The sequence below is a fragment of the Pelophylax lessonae genome (assembly GCF_965119305.1).
Source record: "Pelophylax lessonae genome assembly, chromosome: 1".
Classification (NCBI taxonomy): Eukaryota; Metazoa; Chordata; class Amphibia; order Anura; family Ranidae; genus Pelophylax; species Pelophylax lessonae.
Window position 1 is genome coordinate 54,917,216 of NC_138768.1, and position 20,331 is coordinate 54,937,546.

Below are 20,331 nucleotides of genomic sequence, written 5' to 3' on the forward strand. Positions count from 1 at the left end.
TCTTAGAACGTCTTCCTCTGTAAAGACACATGCATCAAATGATTCATTAGTCATCCTTTCAAGTGGAGGTCCTTCTCCTTCTTTTTCTTCTGTAAAAACTGAACAGAAGTATTCATTAAGGCAGTCGGCTAGCCCTTTATTCTCTTCTACATACCTTCCGTCCTTTGTTTTTAATTTAGTTATTCCTTGTTTTAATTTCCTTTTTTCATTTATATATCTGAAGAATGTCTTATCCCCCTTTTTCATAGACTGAGCTAGTTTTTCTTCTGCCTGCGCTTTAGAAGTTCTTATAACTTGCTTGGCCTCTTTCTGCCTAATCTTGTAGATTTCCTTATCTTCATTGCTCTGGGTTTTTTTATAATTACAAAATGCTAGCTTTTTATTTTTAATGATTTGGGCCACTTCTGCTGAGTACCACAGTGGTCTCTTTTTTTTTTGCTTTTACTGACAAGTCTAATGCAATTTTCTGTTGCCTTCAATAATGCACCTTTTACGTAGTCCCATTTCTCCTGGACTCCATGTAATCCGTTCCAGTCTGATAAGGACTCATTTATGACTAATAATAATTTCATTTTTGAAAAGTCTGTTTTACTAAAATCTAAAACTTTTGTTTTTGTGTGGTGTGACTCTTTCACAGTTCTTATATTAAACCACACTGACTGGTGATCACTAGATCCCAAGGTTTCGCCTACAATGACATCATATACCGAATCCCCATTTGTGAATACCAAATTCAAAATGGCCTCCCTCCGGGTTGGCTCCTCAACCACTTGTTGCAGAGACAACCCCAGTAGGGAATTTAGAATATCTGTACTCCTGGTAGAACTTGCTATTTTGGTTTTCCAGTTTATATCTGGAAGATTGAAATCTCCCATAATGATAACTTCTCCTTTCATTGTCATTTTAGCTATTTCTTCAACTAGTAGATCATCTAGTTCTTTAACTTGACCAGGTGGTCTATATATCACACCTACACGAGTTACTGCATGATTAGCAAACTGCAACGTAACCCAAACTGACTCTATGTTGGCCTCACCAACTTGTATTAGGTTAGATTTAATGCTATCTTTCACATACAGGGCCACTCCTCCTCCTTTCTTGCCTTCTCTGTCTCTTCTGTATAAAGAGTACCCTGGTATGGTTATGTCCCAGTCATTTCTTTCATTAAACCATGTCTCCGTAACAGCCACTAAATCTACATTCTCAGATGCCATTATTGACCCAAGTTCATTGATTTTTTTACCTAAACTGCGAGCATTTGTAGACAGGACTCTGAGCTTATCATTTCTTAACCTCTGTGCTTCTGACCTGTTCTGGCATTGTTTCGGGGGGCAATTGGACTCTTGTATGACAATCTCCTTCGGGTGTGTGTTCTGTATAAATTGCCAAGGACTTTATCAGATTATGTTGACTGCTAAGTGCAATGACAAAACAAAATTGCGCCCTGAGGTGAACACATGAGGCCAATGGATATATATGGAGTAAACATGATTTCTACATTTATTAAAGGTATATAACAGTCATCATACATAAAATGCATTGACATACACGCCAAACCGATTTGATAAATACATGGTACATTTATGCTTGAAAATTTTACAATATTTGATACAGGATAATACACAGGCATCTTTAAAACTCAATGCGTTTCGCGAGCTACTGCTCGCTTCTTCAGGAGTTGATGCATATACAATGTGTTTGTAGCACCCTCCTAAGTAGGTGCTAGGAAAAGTATATATTAGCCCTGTTTGCTTATCAGGGGGGCCTGATCATTCAGTTAGGCTGTCACATGTTTCCAGGTGTGGTCTATTGAGTCTAGGGAGTCTCCCCACTGTATCCAATGAGGGCTCTTATTGGACAGTGGAGGAAACCTGGCCAATAGCGCACCAGGGCTTATAGCTGTCTCAGTGGGCGGAGTTTGTCGCAATGCACCCTGGGATCGGATATAAGTCTGAGGGGAGCATGTGACAGAGGGTCTTTTGCAGGAAGCAGGGTCCCAGGAGGAGGCTGACGGCTGTCTCTCCTCCTGTCAGAGCAAGTGAGGGTGTCTGTCCTGAGCAGTCGGTCTAGAGGACGGAAGGTTGAGCTGGGCTGCAGAAAGAGGATCCAGAGTGTTGCTGACAGAGTGGAGCTGCTGGGCAGAAGTTTCCAGGAAAAACAGTGTTGTGAGTACTCAAAACTGTCCAGGGGTCTGTCTAGGAGAGGGGAACACTCCAGAAGGTCAGAGGGATCCAAGAGCCAGCCAACCAGTAGAGGAGGCTTAGAAAGGGGGTGCCTGTGTCTAAGCCCTGAAGATAATTGAGAGAAAGGGGGCACCGGTGCGGGCACTAAAAGTGTTCAGCAGTGCAGCGGTATACAAGTAGCTACCTCAGCAAAAGTGCTTAAGGGAGCTCTAAGTGGACTTCTTTAGTCAGAAAGCAGTCACAAGTCAGTTCAGCGTTAACAGGCATCCGGCCAGCGTTAACCAGCTTCAAGTCAGCATTGATAGGCATTCAGCCAGCGTCAAGTCAACGCCAAATAGCGTTTTTCAAGTGTCCCCACCAAATTGTGCATAGTTCAGTTCAAGGAGTATCCCAGTCATCCCTTCTCCTATCCAAGTTACAAAATAAATACGAAAACCCAAAGATACTGGACTGGTCATTGTCTCAGTGCTCACACTTGGAGAAACATGCTTAAATGTGCTGTTGTTGCTAGCGGTAACCCAGGGGGACCCATATTCAGCAAAACAGCTGGGAATTGTGCTACATGTCTATAAGATAAAATATCAGTTTAAGAATATACATCACAATGGTATATATCGTCTAACAAATCGGCTGAGCCAAAGCACCAAAAATGGATTTCCCAAAAAGTGGAGGTGAAGCACATCTAGCCAGGGAGTGGAAGGGGTGGGACCGGCAGAGACCCGCCAGGGAACAAATGGATGGTGAGCATTACATGGATGATAAAAGTGTGTCCCCCTGTGTCCCTCAATATCCATCATCATAAGTAATAGCTGTAACAAGAATGTATACAGTGCCTTGAACTTTTCGACCTTTTGCCACATTTCAGGCTTCAAACAAAGATATAAAACTGTAATTTTTTGTGAAGAATCAACAACAAGTGGGACACAATCATGAAGTGGAACGAAATTTATTGGATATTTCAAACTTTTTTAACAAATAAAAAACTGAAAAATTGGGCGTGCAAAATTATTCAAAGTTAATACTTTGTAGCGCCACCTTTTGCTGCGATTACAGCTGTAAGTCGCTTGGGGTATGTCTCTATCAGTTTTGCACATCGAGAGACTGAAATTTTTGCCCATTCCTCCTTGCAAAACAGCTCGAGCTCAGTGAGGTTGGATGGAGAGCGTTTGTGAACAGCAGTTTTCAGTTCTTTCCACAGATTCTCGATTGGATTCAGGTCTGGACTTTGACTTGGCCATTCTAACACCTGGATATGTTTATTTGTGAACCAATCCACTGTAGATTTTGCTTTATGTTTTGGATCATTGTCTTGTTGGAAGACAAATCTCCGTCCCAGTCTCAGGTCTTTTGCTGACTCCATCAGGTTTTCATCCAGAATGGTCCTGTATTTGGCTCCATCCATCTTCCCATCAATTTTAACCATCTTCCCTGTCCCTGCTGAAGAAAAGCAGGCCCAAACCATGATGCTGCCACCACCATGTTTGACAGTGGGGGTGGTGTGTTCAGGGTGATGAGCTGTGTTGCTTTAAAGCCAAACATAACGTTTTGCATTGTTGCCAAAAAGTTTGATTTTGGTTTCATCTGACCAGAGCACCTTCTTCCACATGTTTGGTGTGTCTCCGAGGTGGCTTGTGGCTAACTTTAAACTACACTTTTTATGGATATCTTTAAGAAATGTCTTTCTTCTTGCCACTCTTCCATAAAGGCCAGATTTGAGCAGTATACGACTGATTGTTGTCCTATGGACAGAGTCTCCCACCTCAGCTGTAGATCTCTGCAGTTCATCCAGAGTGATCATGGGCCTCTTGGCTGCATCTCTGATCAGTCTTCTCCTTGTATGAGCTGAAAGTTTAGAGGGACGGCCAGGTCTTCGTAGATTTGCAGTGGTCTGATACTCCTTCCATTTCAATATTATCGCTTGCACAGTGCTCCTTGGGATGTTTAAAGCTTGGGAAATCTTTTTGTATCCAAACCTGGCTTTAAACTTCTCCACAAAAGTATCTCGGACCTGCCTGGTGTGTTCCTTCTTCTTCATGATGCTCTCTGAGCTTTAAACGTATCTCTGAGACTATCACAGTGCAGGTGCACTTATATGGAGACTTGATTACACACGATTCTATTTATCATCATTAGTCATTTAGGTCAACATTGGATCATTCAGAGATCCTCACTGAACTTCTGGAGAGAGTTTGCTGCACAGAAAGTAAAGGGGCTGAATAATTTTGCACGCCCAATTTTTCAGTTTTTTATTTGTTAACAAAGTTTGAAATATCCAATAAATTTCGTTCCACTTTATGATTGTGTCCCACTTGTTGTTGATTCTTCTCAAAAAATTACAGTTTTATATCTTTATGTTTGAAGCCTGAAATGTGGCAAAAGGTCGCAAATTTCAAGGGGGCCGAATACTTTTGCAAGGCACTGTATATGTCTAAGTAGTCTGATAAAAATGGTGAGATGACATTTTGAGAGTATAAGTGTGTATGAATCTAAGTAATGTATGACCTAGTCTAGCAATGACCTAAACATGGAGACAGAAAGGGAATGGTATGAAGTGCAGACACGAAATGCAAGATGTGAAAAATGTCCGTATGGACAATCCTATTAGGAAAAAGCTGAAGGAAAAGAATGATGTGAGTGGGAAAGGAAGAAAAATGGTAACCAACACAGACAAAAAATGTATACTATTAGTAGGTACAGAAGTGTAAACGTGTATACCCAAAGTGAAGGATTTGTGTAGGCGCTTCCAATAAAAAATGTGTCCCCCGTGTGGATAGAGAGCCATGAAGAAAGAATCCCCATCATGCTTACCCTCTTATTTGTACCCCCAGGCGTGCCAACAGTATTAAAAGATGCCTGTGAATTATCCGGTACCAAATATTGTAAAAATTTTCTCCAAGGTCTCCAGGGGAACAGCTGTCCAATTGGGCACTGGTGCCCCTCATGACCTCCTTGGCCATCTTGAGTGGGCGCAGAGCTCTGGCCCCTTGAGTTGACACACATTTTGCGAATGGTTAGTGTAGGGACAGGTTCCCTGTCTGTCAGGGAGAGTACACAGGAGCAGGAAGAGGTTCCAGAGGAGTAGGGAAAGTGCAGGGACTATGCTATCTCCATTCAGGAAGTCTCCCATTTGGGTGTGGACTGGTCAGGCTGCATTCCCTCTCCGCAATGCAGAAGCTGTCGGCATCATTTCCAGATAGCGCTCCTCTGCTACGTTTCGTAAATGGCCACAGTCAACTGTGCCTACCTACCAGGCCTAACTGTGCATTGTTGGGACTTTCTCAATACACTGTTCTCATTCACCTTGACCTCTGCTCACTCACAAACCATGCTGCACCCTGCTCACACGCAAGCTATGGGAACCTGGGATGATCCTCCATCATGGTGTGTAAAAAAAGTGCCTAAAAGTGCTAAATTTGTGCCACCCTAATTAAAAAAGATTTCCATATAAATAGCTATTTGAGATCCCTCCATTCATGATGTGGAAAGGTCACCTTCTTTATATAACCCTACCTTCTTTGTCATGTCCTGGATCCACAACCTCCGATATTTCACGAATAATTCACCAATATTTCCAGGCATTGGGCCTAACGTGGGTCTGCCATGGTCACTGGTAAGACCAACAGCACATTTAAGCTGATTGCCCAAGTGTGAGATCTGAGACAAAGAACAGTCCGGCATCTTTGGTTTGTTTGGGAGAAGGGAATGAGTGGGATACTCCTCTGGCTCAACTAGGTACAAATTGGGGCACTTGAGAAAAAAATGCCTTTCAGCGCTGACTTGACGCCGGCTGGATGCCGACCAACGCTTGCTGGCGCTTGAAATCACTGACTTGCTGTACTGTATTGAAACTGACTTCTGACACTCTGGTTAGCTCAAAAGTCCTTGACTGTACTGAAGACTGACTTCTGATGCTCTGATTAGCTCAAAAGTTTTTGTCACTGCTCCCTCCAGTCCTTCCTGACTGAGGTAGCCTCTTGTAATGCTGCTGCAACTCTCAACACTGTATACACTGCAACTGTACACTCTGCACTTCAGGGCCCAACCACTGGCACCCCCTTTGCTCTTCAGGGTCAACACTGGCACCCCCTTTACTTTTGCTCCTGCACTGGCTAGCTAGCTCCTGGATCCCTCTGACCTTCTCCGGAGTGGTCCCCTCTCACTAGGCAGACCCCCAGGGGCAACTTGCAGTACTCATGACTGGGAATGCTTTCCTGAAACGCGTCCCCTCTCAGTTCCGCTGGTCCTCGGCACACCAGATCCTCTCTGCAGCTCAGCCCTGTACTCCCTCAGGCAAGCCGCCTGGGATACCCGATTCTTCCTGTCAGGAGGAGAGACAGCCGTACCCTCCCTCATGGGACTCTGCTTTCCGCCAAAGACAACCTGTCATCTGCTCCCCACAGGGTTATACCCTCTCCCAGAACGCTCTGCGGCAGAAGATGCCCTTCCAGGATGGTTACAAGCCCTGGTGTGCTATTGGTCAGGTTTCTTCCACTGCCCAATAAGAGCCCTCATTGGGAGACATTGGGGAGACTCCCCAACTCAACAGGCACACCTGGGAACACATGCCAGCCTAGCTGAAAATCATGGCCCTGCTGATAAGCAGACATGACCTACTACACTTTACCTAGCACCTACCTTGTAGGGTGCTACATCAGTATTTGCTATTGGCACTGAAAGCCCAATCCTCATAATTTTCGTATGAAGCGCCTGGTACCAGTTACAAGTTGAGATTCTTCCACTACCCTAACAGTAAAAAAAAAAAAAAAAAAAAAAAAGAAAGTATCCCCTTATACCAGTGGTTCCCAACCTCAGTTCACCACAACAGGTCATGTTTTTGAATGATCTCCTTCACCTTACAGAGGTGATTAAAATCATGGACAATGACTGTAGGGGGGTACTTAAGGACTGAAGTTCAAAACAATGGCCCTATACCAGTGATGGCCAACCTTGGCACACCAGATGTTTTGGAACTACATTTCCCATGATGCTCATGTGCTCTGCAGTGTAGATGAGCATCATGGGAAATGTAGTTCTAAAACATCTGGAGTGCCAAGGTTCGCCATCACTGCCCTATACCATCGCAGTGACCCACAGTTATATTTTTGACCCTATTTTATTTATTGGTCAAGCCTGATGGTCTAAATCATTGGTGTCCAACCTTTTGGCTTCTCTGGGCCACATTGAGTGTAGAGAAATTTTCTCGGGTCGCATATAAAATATATACTATAGTTAAGGTACTGTATATAAGTAAAAAAATGCCGCTGCGCCCTTCCCACGCCACCGCGGCCCCCGCACTAATTTAACACAACTAGAGGATGATCAAATGAAATTGAATCAGTATACAGAGGTTTACTTCTTCTAAATGATAATAAAGGAACACTCTAACCACCATGACCACCTCAGTGATTTCAAGTGGTCATAGTGGTAGGAGTCAGAAACACTGGCACATGCTCCCCCCCCCCCCCTCTGAGGCAGCCTCTGCCTACCGTTAGTTGAAAGCTGCTGTGGCCGTGCCCCCGACCCAACTTCCTTCCTCCCCAGCCTGAGGTTCCGGGCCGCAGGTTGGACATGTCTGGTCTAAATCAACGCCTGGAATTTTACATAAACATTATCTTGGATACCCCAACATTAAGATCTTTCTGCCATAATTTCTGACTTTATTCTTGTCTGCCTAGGAGTGCTGGGTGTTCCTGCTCCTCCAAGTAAATTCTCCATAATTTAAAATGCATATTTAAAATCTAGCAGGGAATGGAAACCCCTTATAATGGACACAGCAGGTGTACAGATCTAGGCATATTATTACAAGCATTTTTGCACGTGTCAGGAGCTGAGTAAGGGGAGGAGAGCAGTTCTATTGGAGAAGAGTTTTTTAGGCATAGAAACCTAAACAAAATTGTGCATAAATATGCATATTGAATGTTTACAGATGCTCTTAATGAAGTCTATTGGCTCAAAAATGCCTGAACCTTATCTACTTTTTTGAGTGTAGGGTGTAAAGAGTGGGGCAAAGGAGTGTATAAGTGAACAGGGACAATTAGAGAGAAAGGGATTCTGCATGGTGAGTGTAGTCAGGCTTAGGGAAACAAGCAAAAAAAAAAAAAAAAAAAACATTTAAGTGTGAAGGGTTTGGTGTCAGGTGGTTAAAATTTCCAGCATCTACCAAAAATTGAAATATCAGTTGTACGTAGGTGAACAGACCCTTTACCGTTAAGGGAACACAAACATGACGTGGTGTTACTGACTATGTAGTGTGCTCACATTAATGCAAGCTAGACTGTAGCACACCCAAACCTACTTTGTTGCCACACTGCTAGTTAGTGTTGTGAATTTATTATATAATATAATCTGTGTTGGGTTGTTTCCAGTTTGAAAATTTCATTAGTGATACATAGTAAAAATCAGGTATGAACTTGTCTGGCCTGCTTTCCAACCTTCTGCGCAAGTATTTCCGTGATCTGGTCCCAACTGCTGCCAAATGTGAGCGGAATTTCTGTGATAATGCCAACAGACATTCACCTCCAGCAATGACCTACATAAAAGAGGATGGGAGTGGCAGACATTTTCAAGGAATGTAAGGTTCATTGCTAAATGTAATACTAAGTTTATTGCAATCTTGGAGCTGGTTTGGAACTTTCTACTTAATCTGACATTGACATACCAGCTAGGGAAACAATCAGAATCCAGCCTACCTGTTTGGTAATAGTTGAGCTCACCATGGCACCCCTAACATTATCTGGTCAGTGGTCACCTAATCTTAAGAATAATTTTGCAATATAAGTATTCCCAAACCTACCCATCAAAGGCCCCTTTACCAAATGAAGTTGCATACCTCTGGTGCAGTCAGAAATAGATTATTCACATCTCTGTTAAATGCCCAGTTACAGGAAGTTTCTACATGTACAGCAGCCATTCTCAACCAGGGCTCCTTGAAATCCTTGGGTTTCTCCAGAGGTTTCTAGGAGTTTCATGAGCTGTGGCTGATTGACCTGATATCTCACGGTGCTTGCATAGTTCAAGGGCCAATGCCATTTGACAGAGTCAGCTACATGACACCAATGATCTTTTTAACTGTCTCTAGCAGCGGCATTCTGTACACATCTGTAAGGGTGGAATTCTTTCATTGACCACCAATGATAGCATTCTTCCCACTGACCATCAATGTAGGATGCATTTTCAGAACGGAATACCACTGTAAGGGGCATTCGTCTTATTAACCACCAATGTTAAGGGGCATTCTTCCCACTGAACACAAGTGTAAGGAGACATAGTTCTCACTGACCGCCACTGAAAGGGGGCATTCTTTCTACTGAACACCAATGTAAGGAGGCATAGTTCTTATTGACCACCACTGAAAGGGGGCATTCTTTCTACTGAACACCAATGTAAGGAGGCATAGTTCTTATTGACCACCACTGAAAGGGGGCATTCTTTCTACTGAACACCAATGTAAAGAGGCATAGTTCTTATTGACCACCACTGAAAGGGGGCATTCTTTCTACTGAACACCAATGTAAGGAGGTATAGTTCTTATTGACCACCACTGAAAGGGGGCATTCTTTCTACTGAACACCAATGTAAGGAGGTATAGTTCTTATTGACCGCCACTGTAAGCATTTTTCCCACTGACCTCCACTGTAAGCAGAATTCTTTCCACTGACCACCAATGTAAGGGGACTTCTTCCTAAGGACCTCCAATCAATTGGCTTAAGCAGGGGTTCTTCAAGACTTGAAAATTAGTTTAAGGGTTCCTTTGAGGAAAAAGTTGAGAAATGCTAATTTAGATTGATATAGTGATATAAACTAGTAAGAGTACAAACCCTAAAAAGAATGGATACACCAGAGGGGGCCTTGGAAAACTCCTGCTCATGCTGGCAGTCTCTGTATAGTCTGTCTATAATATACCTTGAAGACACTGTATTTTACGGTTTTACATTATGGATAATGCAGCAGAAGGTCAGAGACTGTTAGTGCTGCAAAAGAAGACTCTATAGTGGCCAACTGGAAACGAATACCTCGTACACACGCCACGGGAATTTTCGGCCAACGTCCAATCGGCCGATTTTCGGCTTGTAGTATGATGCTTTCGACAACCGACTCCGACTTTTCGGCCGAATAAAATCTGGTGTGCATGCTATAAAATTTTTGTTGGCCGTCAACACAACGGCCGATTTTCGGTCAGTCAGTACAGATTTCGGCAGACAAAAATCTGATGAGCAAGACTGGGCATGCTAACAGAAGAAAAAACACACGGAAAGTAAACCAGCACATGACATCACTTCTGAAGTTGATTTTTGTTGGCCGAGAAAATTTGTGTGCAGTCTAGAGCACATTCCAACCAACACAACACTGGACAAAAGACGGCCGATCGGTCGGCCGATAATCGTTGCGTGTGTACGAGGCATTAATCTCAGAGATATGATATGCCAGTGGAGGAGTGAATCTATCCATTTTGGCTGGGCTAAATCTTTAAATGTGTTTCTGCACAAAATAAAAAACATATTTAATACATCTTTGTAAGATATGCATATCCCCCCATGTTTTATCCCATTATAAAATACCCATTTATCTTCCACAAGCCTAGTGTGCTTCCAACACCCTGTTCTTCACTGAAATCCCAAGACTTATCAGCCATGTGCTTCCCTACAGAACATCTACCCTTTATGTTATGGAGATGAGGGGGAGGGAAGGTGTTTTGTGGTTCAGCAGAGGAGAACTGGGCAGGACTGCTTGGAATTTTAGTGCAGCAGAGGCAGTGTTGACAGCTCTTTACAGGAAATTAGGAGCTCTCTGGGTTTCAGACACATCAACAGGTATTTTTATGAACTTGGGGAAATGTGTACATATTGCAGAGACTTTTTTTTTTTTTACACCCAGACATAGAACACCATGTATTTAAAGAACAAACACAAGGGCACACCGGCCTAGTGCATTATCCTCTATAAAGGTTTTATTGGCTAAAAGGTATAAAAATACACAGAGCCTTGGTAAAAGCATATCAAATGGATACAGTGCCATCCCCATCAGAACCCCAAGGTATAGTGTCCTCTGAAGCTAGGCTTACGCGTTTCAAGGCTTCACCTCTTTTTATATCTTTTATCCAATAAAACCTTTATAGAGGATAATCACTAGGCCGGTGCGCCCTTGTGTTTGTTCTTTGCTTTTAGTGGTCTCAGACTACCCTGGTCTTGAAAAGGGGCTGCAAGGCCAAAGTATCCATGCAAAGCCAAGTAGAAAGTCTTCGGTAGCCACATGAGTGTGGCTGGATGTGGTTAGAAGATAACCTCTCAGAGTGCAGGAGAGAGATAGGAGTTTTGCACCAATTTTTTTGTTTTGATAGAACACCATGCAACTGCTATGGGACCAGGGCCAGATCTATCTGGTGTTTGGGTGCAGTAAAAAATGTCAGGGGGGCAGAGGGTAGAAGGTCAGCAGGGCAGAGGAGGTGGTCAGCAATTTGTAGGGCAGTGTAAGGAGCGATTCGTTTTTAGGACAAGGTGTTAGCAGGGCAATGTATGGGAGGTCAGCAGAGAAGCGTACAGGAATTGGTAAGGCAGCATACTGGGGGTCAGCAGAGCGGAGGACAGGGGTCAGTAGAGCCAAGGACAGGTGTCACCACTGGCAGCAGAGAAGATGGGGTCACTACTAAAAGGACGCTGGGCAGAGCGCTCTCTTCTATGCCTAAGCACAGGCAGCAAGAGCTCCTCTTTTCCACACTGCAACTGAAATCCAATTCCATTACACAGTTACGATCTGCATAGTGTGTAGTTGGTTACTGTGTTGCAGATTTGACCTGTGAAATTCCCTGATCGGAACAGCAGCACAGCTGCAGTAACCAGCTATACACTGTGCAGATTGTAGCTGTGTGTAATGGAATTGGATTTCAGCTAGTGTTTGCTGTATGGGGAGGAGGTCTTGCTGACTCTCTGGTTGTGCACTGTGCAGAGATGGTAGTCAGTGTCAGGGTTGGTGGGTGCAAATTAAATGGGAGGGGGAAAAGCCATTCCAACACCCTCCCGGATCTGGCCACGTATGGGGCCCAGCACAGTCACTGTGGCGGCAAATACATTTAGATAAAATGAATATATGGTGTATATAGTTTGGCAATCTCTGCACAATTGCTATAAAAGCAATTTTTATTCTGCACCACTAGAGATATTGCCATTAGAACGGTGATGAAAGAGGTAGGGGACACCCCTAATGGTTTCATTTTGGGGCCCCGTCACACAAATAGTTACGCCCTGAACCTAATGTTAGTTTCATCTCCTACCACCTGTAAATCAGTCATCAGTAGTAGCTGACTCTAGCAGTATCAACATGCCTCAGTTTACAACCCTGGAGCCCCAGTCATTGTGTGTAGAGGTTGAGAAGAAGCCAGGGACATCATAAGGTACCTTGTCACATGTAATGTACAGGCTGCATTCCTCAAGTCACAGGTGGAATGCAGGAGGATCAAGGTAAAATACTGTTATAGAGGTCATCTGAAGATTAAAGTTGGACTATAAATTTCCCAAAAAAATATTGTATTAAAAGAGGAACTCAATTCTGGTTTAAAAAAAAAAAAAAAAAAAAAAAAAAAAGAAGCAGCCAGCAGCTACAAACACTATAACTACTGACCTAAAACCTAAAAACAGACGCTTAACAGGTAAGGTGTCCGAGCCCCAGTGTCATGAGGTCACTGCTTCACCCACATGATTGGGTCGTGGTGACCATTCCCAACACTAACAGTCACATGCCACCCTATACCCAGAGGTCCTGCTCCATTTGGATTTCATATTGTTTTATGTTTTTGAGCAGTACAATAGGAAAAAAAAAAAAAAAAAAAAAGTGCCCCATAAAGATAATTTACACAAAATAGAAGCAGTAAACCAGAGGTGGTCCTGCTTTATTTGAACAATGGAGATAGGACTCTGGACAGGGTGGGCTACCTAGAGACATGGTGCCCTAATGGCAAACTGACACAGTGGGGTTTATTTACTAAAGGCAAAGCCACTGTGCACTACAGAAGCAGTCGCTGTAGATCTGAGGGGGACATGCAAGAAAAAAAAAAAAATTATAATTTTTTGCTTACACATGATTGGGTGATTGAAATCAGCAAAGCTTCCCCTCAGATCTGCAGTGACTGCGTTTCCAAGTGTACTTGCAGTGCACAGTGTATTTTCCCTTAGTAAATCAACCCTAGTGTCTCTTCAACAGGCCCTTCCACACTTCTTCAGGCTTGTCTTATGCATGTTGTATTAGGGCAGTTCAATAGGCTGCATATGCACTGTTATAAGAAGCATAAATTGAGGCTTATAAAATATTCATAAATTGCCCCCATGTGCCTACACCAGTAAGGTGTCGGTCAACATAACCCATATAGCATACAAAGAAGTACCCTGCATAGACACAGGGGGAAGAAGAAAAGGGGCTATTAAAGTCGACAAAAAAAAAAAAAAGTGTATAATAAATGTATTTAAAAAAAAAAAAAAAAAAATATTTATTATACACTTTTTTTTTTTTTTTTTTTTTTAAATACACACACCTTTATTAGCAAAAAAAAAAAAAAAAATTGAAACATCCCGGACAGGAAAGAAAAATACCAAAACCACATCTAGTGCATGAAAACATGCTGAGAAAATAAACAAACAAAAAAAAAAACAAACAAACAAAAAACATACAACACAAACAAAGGAAAATCGTCTGAATGCCAGGAATATCCACCACACAGGGGGGGCCCTGCTGAGATGCCCCCGATACGTTATGAGTGCTGGGTTGTGCTGCAGAGGGATCTATTATTGCTAGAGGGGGGGGGGGGGGATCTTTTTTGCGGGAGACAAGGGGTTATTTTTTCTGGGGAGATCAACTGTTGCTACTGGGGGGGGTGGGGAGGTGGCCGTGGGGAGGGAGGTGTTGGCTGGGGGTCTTGGTTGTCTATTGTTGCTGGGAGGTCTATTGTGGAGGAAGGGGTCTATTGGTGCTGTCTGCATGTAGATCTATTGTTGCTGCTGGGGGTCTATTGTTGCTGGGGGCATTGTGTTGCAGGTGGGTCCATTGTTGCTGGCTGCAGGTTGTCCATTTTACATTTTAGTGTCACAAATGTTACTTGGTTCTGTATTCTCTAGCAGGGGCAGCACTGGGGAGGTGGAACCAAGGAACGGTGCTCAGAGGTGGGTAGGGGGCGGAGACAAGGGATCATTCTGAAAAAGGGGAGTTCTTGCACCTATTCTCGGAGGAGAAAAAAGCCCTGTAAATTGATACCAGTGTAGAGCTAGCCACATGCACACCTCAAAAGATTTCTAGCAATATGATGGGTACGTTTTGCACTAAATGAGCAAAAAAAAAAAAAAAGAAAAAAAAAAAAAAGAAGTGTGGGGGGGGGGGGGTAACAGTAAAGAAAGTGACAACAAGCCAGAATTCTATCTAAACTTGGTTTATTAAATAATTTCAATAAAAAATAAGCAATACAATACAAACAAGGTTTTAGAATAAATACAAAGCATGGAAACTTCATATATACACATATTATGGTACAAAATATTATAAATTATATTCACATGTTGGAAAATTCAGATGGCACAACATCAACTTTCTTTACAATATAGCAAGCTGGAATGGCTGTGTAAAAACTGGGTGCAAAAAGAATTTATACTTCATTATACGAGTCATTGGAAGGGTCTATATGTACATTTATATACACAGGGCCAATATTTACAGTAAGACAACAGGGCCCACCTGTGTTTGGCCAACATCAATCTCAGGACATTCAACTTCATCCCAGAAGCCCCCAGGAGACATTGTGCATCGTCAAATCATATGCTGATGACCGTCATTGGGATGCAAGAATTACTGGAATTTGTAGGGTATCTCAAGACGTTATGGACTTTACAAAGGACAGAGTAAGGCGGAGACATTTACTAAATCATTTTCAACTCATGCCAACATCAACCACAACCAGGCAAAACTCATGGTATGCCAAGATTAAAGCACTAATAGCTTTCCATGAAAATGTAATGTGGAGAATCAAAATTGCTTACAAGTTACACATAATACCAGCTGGAGTGGGCATGAGCAGCATTCACACAACAAGGTCATGTACAACAAGATTCACTCATACAATCTATCTCCAGTTCAACTCACAAATTAAGTTTTCAGGATTAAGTTGTAGCCATCATATATACACAAAAATAATTCGGGGCAAGCAAGATTTCCCCCCCCCCCCCCAACCCCAACTCTTGCCTTCTACAACAGTTGGGATACAGGCTTTACCTCATTGTGAACAAAATAGGATTTTCATGGAGGCCAATATGAAGGAGATGGGGGAAGGAGATAGGCACCATTTCATCCACATTCAAACAACCCACATGCCACTAGCAAAAATACAAATATAAAATAAATTCAGACTGACAGTAACTGGTGAAACGTGATCAAAAATTAAAAATAATAAAAAAAAGCAAGGAGTGCAGAAAAAAAAAAAAAGGGGGTAGCACATTTGGCCAACCAAAAGCAATCTCTTGCACTGAAAATCCAGAATTTGGTTGGTTGGCTGGTATGGATGCAGACCTTCCTTTTCCTCCATAACTCTAAGTTTCACAAAGTCCCCCCACAAGTGCTTTCGTCCATCATAAACACCCCATGAGACATTGACCAAACACACCATTACAATTTAAACCCAATCACCCATACCATTGGAAAAAAAACAAAAAAAAAAACGCTTTATGTAAACTGCAGAGCAGCACTGTACAGTGGTAACCCATAGCAGCAGTCAGCTCACTGTGTGAAAAATTATAGGCCTTTTTTTTTTTTTTAATTAAAGCAGAACACATCGATTTAACCGTTTTACAAATTTAAAAGGAATATTTATGACATGTAAGGCATATGCTGTGAATGCCAACTGTCCCAGTTGGTTATGGGGTCAACCTGTCAAGCCATCTAATGGCTGGTGTCAAATCTTATCATAAGTGCAGCACCATGGCAATGGCAGATCATACAGAGGCTAAGATGGCTGCTTCAGTGGCTGTAAAGCAGTGGTCCTCAACCCTGACCTACAGGGCCCACTAACAGGCCAGGTTTGCAAGATAACTGAAATACATCCCAGGTGATATCATTTGCTGCTCAGTGATTGCAGTACTCTAGTCTGCATCTCCCCAAGGTAATACTCAAAATCTGGCCTGTTAGTGGGTCCTGAGGACCGGAGTTGAGGACCACTGCTGTAAAGGATAGATTGAGTTCTACTTTGAGTCCAATAATTGCCGTCTGTTGGCCATAACAGCCAGGTGCCCCCAAATTCAGAGATGTGGTTGCTAGAGGCACCACATTTTTTGCTCACACAGTAACAAGACCTCGTGTGGATGTCACCAGCACCAAATTTTCTAGTGCAAGCTAGAAAACGACTGAGAATTTGATGGCTTGTTATGGGCAATGCGATTCAGTCAGACACTACAGCAAATGGAAGGCCTAGTTTTATTAGAAAAAGGCCTCTACTGTATACAAAATTATATAGTTTAAAAAAGCACCTTGGTCCTCATGTATAAAAACACTGTCCAGTCCACTACCGACTGTCAAAATCTTGTATCCTACACTAGCAAAACAGATGCTGGAATACAGCTGGTATATACAAGAAAGCTAGGTTTGGATAAATGGCCTTATTTATGAGTTTTCTGCAGGAACCATGGTCTACAACCATTTGTCACTCTAGGTTCCAATCACAAGGAGAAAAAATAGAGAAGGATTGCCTATTGTAGGCAACAGACTGCATACGAAAGTTAACAAGTTTGGGTCCCACTGTTCATTAACATCAACCTTATGCAACAAAAAGCTTTGGTTCTAAAGTAGCAGATCCGATTGGAAGCTTCAAGTGGGCAAAAATGACACACAGGATGCAGTCATTTTTTGTTCCCTCCCCCTGTAACGGTTTTATTAATAATGAAAAGAAATGGCTGCACTCAGATGTGGTCAAAATCCAGGTTTATTGGACATCCCAATGTGGCAAAGAAGTGGCAAGGTAAACGCGTTTCACACACTAAGATGTGTGCTTAATCATTATCATAGTATGTGAAACGCGTTTACCTTGCCACATTGGGATGTCCCAATAAACATGGATTTTGACCACATCTGAGTGCAGCCGTTTCTTTTCATTGACTGTCTACGGAGGCGAGCACCGCTGTGGTCTTCAAGCTTCCCATTACCTTGAGCAGTGTATCTCTTTCTTTTGTATGCAACTGTTTTATTACCCTTTGAGACTGCCAGTAGACCCATTTTACCATTTCCTTTGACAGGCTGGAACATAACATAGCACTGCCAAGGGTGGTTACAACATGGTTCAAAATGAAAAAATTTGAACTGCTACCCCTTTAGCTGCAGAGGAAGTGGCTGGTGATGTACACATGCCATGGCTGCAACAGAAACGACACCCCATTGCACCCACCAAGCAGAACCTATTCAAGCCAGCCCGGCATCCACGTGCAAGGCACCATGGTACTTGGCAATTAGGCGGTAAAAAGAAAATGGGTGGACCCGACTTATGATTAAGACTACCCTGTCCACAAGTTGACAATGCTGCTATGCAATTTCAATGCACTTCAAGCAAAGCTTTCACCATGTTGAGGGGACCATTTAGGATCGTGCTAAAGGATCCATTATTTCATGGACCTACTGGCAGATCAACAGGTATTACAGAGGAAAAAAAAAAAAAAGGGTCCCCGTGTTAATGTTTATGACAGACTATACAAGATGTTGTTTTTGTCCACGACACCACCTTCCTTTACAGCATACAAGAAATACCACTAGAGAATAAACTCTTCATTGAATAAGGTTGAACGCCCTTAGTTCCTCTGCCCAAGTTTACATTAAGATAAACTTGAACCAAAAAATGGACATCGTAGGGACAGAACCACCCACCATGTGGCTGGCTTTTACTGCCGCTTGCCCCTTCTGATGAAATACTGATGCTGGTTCTTCATAAAAATACGGATCATGCAACCTTTTTATAAATAAGTGTGACTGCACATGATGCACAGACTTACCATATAAAAATATATAAATCTGACATGAAAAACAATAGGAGGGTTGTGTGGATTAAGGAGCAGTGGCAAAGTATTACTTAGAGCCCCAGTGAACATTATGAGTTTTTAAAGCACCCCAGTGAACATTAGGAGTTTTTAAAGCAGCAGTCAAGACATCCCTCAACGAGTTTTGCATCTCCATCGTTCAATACATCAGGTAACCAATGGGTTGAAGAAAATGTAAACCTCTTTCTTGAAAGTCTTCCATGATAGGAGATTTAAGAGTACAACATATTAAAGCCCTTTAGACAGCAAGAAAAAAAAAGGGCCATCAAAGTTGCTCTAGGAATCCTTTTAAAGGCTACCCCACAGCCAAACTGGTGATACGTTGTGGAATAGTCTTTTAGAACTTTTCTTGGTAAATAAATAAAAAGGAAGAAGAGCAGCATAATTTTCAGTGCTTTAGAACTTTTTTCCAGTTTAAGGTCCAGTTGTAACATTCATCCATTGTTGAGTGCGATGATCACGGTAGGTGTGTAAGGAATCATAAACTCACCCTAAAAATTAACAAAAGCCATGGTTAGGAGGTATGGCTTATAGCACATACAAACAGAACGAATATCACAGTTTAGGTAGACTAGGTCACACAGATGCAATTCAGAACTGGCTGTAAGGAGTAAAAAAGCTTTCATTCATCCAGGTCATGGTATAGCACCAACTGAATGTGACCATCTGCTACTAACCATGGAGCAGACCTGAGTGTAAAGTCACCCTCAAGACCCTTCAGCCCCGTACACACGCGTCGAAAATTGGCAGTAAATTTTCAGCCAACGTCCGATCTGCCGATTTTCGGCTTGTTAGTATGATGCTTCCGACAACCGACTCTGATTTATCGGCCGAAAAAAATCTGGTGTGCAGACTAAAATTTTTGTTGGCCGTTAACACAACGGCCGATTTTTGTGCAGTCAGTACAGATTTCGACAGGGAAAAATCTGATGAGCAAGTCTGGGCATGCTCAGAGAAGAAAAAAACAAACACAAAGAAAACAAACCAACACATGACATCACTTCTGAAGTAGAATTTTGTTGGCCGAGAAAATTTGTGTGCAGTCTAGGCACATTCCAACCAACAAAACACTTAGACAAAAGTGGGACGATCGGTCGGCCGATAATCGTTGCGGGTGTACGGGGCTTAAGGGTTTCTCTTGCCCTTTGATAACCAAAGAATTTTGCTTTTTCTAACCCAAGCCTGAAACATTAGGTTGGATTGTGGTTGCTGTTATCAGATACCATTTCTAAGCCAACATCCAATACTCAAGCCCCATCTTTCTAACACCGCTCCTAACCTCATGTCCCATTTTACAACAGAGTGCCTCTACTGAACTAGAATCCCAATCCAAGTTGACAGCTCTAGCTGGTTCTCCTCTGGAAGGCTACAGAACACATTACCCTCTCCACATTTCTATAAAATAAGGGGGGGGGGGTGTAATACTGCACTAAAATTTGTCAATTTGTTTTCCCCAGGAAATTAGCCAAGCTTCCTGTGCCAGAAAACTGGTCTGGAGTGGTGTTCACCACATTGAACTGAGCAGATAGACTAATTTCAGGTTCATCTGTGCCACCTGTATTTCAGAGTGAAATAGAAACTGGTGTAGGGTCTGCAATTAAGATGGCAACTTTTTTTCCAGTATAGAAAACCACTCTGTTAATGCTCCCCTATATGGCTTGGCAGTTCTAGCAGAACTAGGTGTAAAGCCACAGTTGGGAACTTTGAACAGGAAGATCTTAACACTCAAAATAGGTTAGTCTTGATAATTCAGCCCAGTATCGAAAGATCATGTAGGAGGAGAAGAAAGACTCCGTTTGTATGCAATTTCTGTGAAAGTACACAAAATCCAATATGGTTGCTTCCAATGTCCTAGAACAGGGCTCTACAGAATTTCTAAACAAAGGGCCAAATTTACTGTCCCTCAGACTTTAGGGGGGCCAGAGGGTAGCCAGTGAAAGTAGAAAATGTCCTGGTGTCAGTGAGAGCAGTAGTGCCCCACCATTGGCGTCATTGGAAATCGCCTCATTGTTGGCGCTTCCAATTGCTAGCGCCTTGTTGGTGTGTGTGTGGGAGGAATAGTGCCCCAAGGGTTGGATAAGGAAAGCAAAAAAGGACCTTGG